This window comes from Carlito syrichta, unplaced genomic scaffold, assembly GCF_000164805.1.
Source record: "Carlito syrichta isolate Samal-C Ts95f unplaced genomic scaffold, Tarsius_syrichta-2.0.1 Scaffold143305, whole genome shotgun sequence".
Lineage (NCBI taxonomy): Eukaryota > Metazoa > Chordata > Mammalia > Primates > Tarsiidae > Carlito > Carlito syrichta.
Genome location: NW_007087401.1, coordinates 101,303 through 104,673, shown reverse-complemented (window position 1 = coordinate 104,673; position 3,371 = coordinate 101,303).

The following is a 3,371-nucleotide window of genomic DNA, read 5'->3' as shown; positions in this document are numbered from 1 at the left end:
GCGGAAGGATCGCTGGAGCCCAGCGGGTCGAGGTTGCGGTGGCCGGGAGCGGCCACTGCACTCCAGTCTGGCCAACAGAGTGAGACTCCAACTCAAAAAAAAAAAAAGAACAAGTTTTGTCGGGTGGAGTGGTTCAGGCCTGTAATCCCAGGACTTTGGAAGGCAGAGGCAAGAAGATGGCCTGAGCTCAGGGGTTCGAGACCAGCCTGGGCAACTTGGCAAGACTTCGTCTCTACAATTAATTTAAAAATTAGCTGGACATGGTGGTGCGGGCCTGTAGTTCCAGCAACTTGGAAGACTGAGGCTGAAGGATCGCCTGAGCCCAGCAGGTCGAGGCTACGGTGGCTATGAACGTGCCATTGCACTCCAGCCTGGGTGACAGAGTGAGACTCTGACTCCAAAAACACAAAAACCAAAAAATAAAACATAGTTCTAGCTACTTGGAAGACTGAGGTGGAAGGATGGCCTGAGCCCAACAGATTGAGGTTGTGGTAGCCGTGAGCATGCCACTGCACTCCAGCCTGGGCCACAGAATGAGACTTTGACCAAAAAAGAACAGCAAGTTTGGCTTTGGTGACTGATCTTCATAGCTAAAATATATAACTATTTGGGATGGTAAATAAATAAATAAATGATTTGCAGGTTGGGTACGGTGGCTCACACCTATAATCCCAGCATTTTGGGAAACTAAGATGGGAGAATGACTTGAGGCCAGGTATTTGAGACCAGCCTGGGGAAACATAGTGAGACCCCTTCACTACAAAAATTTTTTAAAATTAGCTGGGTGGCACACCCCTGTAGTCCTAACTACTTGGAAGGCGGTAGTGGGAGAATCACCTGCACCAGGATTTCAAGGCTGCAGTGAGCTATGATCACACTCTGGATGACAGAATATGACAATGTCTCTAAAACAAAGAAAGGATTTTACTTAAGTTCCCATCAGTGCAATTAATTAGGCTATCTAGTAGAATGGCTTATGCTCCTAAAAATAATTTTTAGCTGCACATACGAAAGGTTTGAGTGGCAGGGGTTGGAGTTGTAAGGGACAGACAGCCACAACACAGTACTCTGATGACCTTGCATGGCTCCCTATAGGCCACGTAGGCAAGACTGGACCAAGTGCTGGATAATCCTCTAGGATTCTTCCTGGAGCAATGGGAGGTTGGCAGCTTAGAGGGAGCCGCTCTGCTCTGTGGGAGATCATCACAGGCCATTTCTCATCCCTCTTCCTAGTTTCAGCTGAATGCAAGGCTTTCCACCTGGTCCCCCCGTCTCCCATAGAGAGCAGCTGCAGGCAATAACACCGCTTGGCTCCTGAGCTGCAGAGTGACCTACTACCATAGTCTCTCTAATTCAGTGTCACCCTGTGGAATGGGGATGCTAGAAGTTGACATAATATTGGTCTTGCCTTTGTTGTCTGCAAGTAATAAGCTGCAATAAGCTCTATGGACTTATCTGGGCTTGCTATCTCCTAACTGGTTGAGTCCATGGAAGTGTGGCAGGCCCACCTAGCAGCCGTGGTAGGATCCTTGTGGCTCTGTTAGCCACCAAGCTATGTTTAGGGACTGCTTGGTCATTTGACAGAGGGGAACCTTTGGGTAGATGGGAATGGTCTGTTTTGATTTGGGTGGTGATTATACTTGTAGGTATACATTTATTAAAACTCATTAAGCTGTACACTTAAGATGTGTGCCATGTACTATAAGTTATACCTCAGGGGTTTTTTTTGAGTTGTAGTCTCACACCATTTCCCAGGCTGGAGTGCAGTGGCACACTCCTGGCCACCGCAGCCTCAACCTGCTGGGCTCTGGCAATCCTTCCGCCTCAGCCTTCCAAGTAGCTGGAACTACAGGTGTGAGCTGCCACACTCGGCTAATTTTTTATTTATTGTAGAGACGAGGTCTCACTAAATTCCCTGGATGGGTCTTGAAAGCGCGGGCTCAGGCAATCCACTCGCCTTGGTCTCCCAAAATGCTGGGATTACAGGCTGAGCCACTGAACCCGGCCTCAGTTTTTTTTTTTAAAGCAGGATTTATTGAGAGGACAGAAAAACTCCCACAGTGGGAGGGGACCCGAAGGGCTTGCCCTAAACCTCAGTTTTGAAAAAAAGAACTGCCAGAGAACAAACAAGAGTTCTTGAAAATTAAGGTTATCTCCAAAATGAAAAGTTAGATAGAAAGCTTGGGAAATAAATCTCCCAGAACACAAGGCAAAACATTAAAAGACAAAGAAGAGGATGAACCCTGTCTAGGTCTAACCCCTTAGTAACAGGCATTCCAGTTAGTAAGCAAACCTGGAAAGCTGTTCCTGATGGTGATAAAAGAAATGGGAATTGCCGGGCATGGTGGCTCACACCTGTAACCCCAGCACTTTGGGAGGCAGAGGTGAGAGGATTGCCTGAGCCCAGGGGTTGGAGATCAGCCTGGACAATTTGGCAAGACCCTGTCTCTACAGTTAATCAAAAAACCAGCTGGGTGTGGTGGTGTGTGCCTGTGGTTTCAGCTACTTGGAAGTCTGAGGTGGAAGGATCACCTGAGCCCAGCAAGTCGAGGCTACGGTAGCTGTGAGCATGCCGCTGCACTCCAGCCTGGGTGACAGAATGAGACTCTGACTCAAAAAAGAAAAAAGAAAAGAAATGGGAGTTAAATAATGAGATAAATGACTTTTTGTATCTGGTTAATCAACTAAAAAATTGTTTAAATAAAATTAAACTGTTGTCAGTGTAAACTGGTAAAATCCTATTGGGGAACAATAGGATACCAAGAATCTGCCGCCCAGGCTGAAGTGCAGTGACACACTCATGGCCACCATATCCTCATGGCCACCACATCCTTGACCTGCTGGGCTCAGCTGATCCTTCTGCCTCAGCCTTTCAAATAGCTAGAACTATCAGCCTGCACCACCATGCCTGGCTAATTTTTGATTTATCGTAGAGACGAGCTCTCACCAAGTTGACCAGGCTGGTCTCGAACCACCGGGCTCAGGCAATCCTCTCGCCTCCCACAGTGCTGGGATTACAGGTGTGAGCCCTCACCACATCCAACCATATGTCTTTGTCTTTTGCCCAGGTAGCCTCACTGCTGCAAATTTATACTAAGATAATGTCTTCATCTATTTGGGCTGTTATAACAAAATATCACAAAGTGGACAGCTTATCAACAGAAATTTATTTCTCACAGTTCTGGAGGCTGTTAAGTCTGAGATCAGCGTGCATTATGGTCTGGTTCTGGTGAGGGCCCACTTCCTGGTCATAAACTGCTTTGTGTCTGTGTCCTCACTTGGAGGAAATGGCGAGGGAGCATTCTTTTTTTTTTTTTTGAGTTGCAGTCTCACTCTGTCTCCCAGACTGGAGTGCAGTGGCCGCTCCCGGC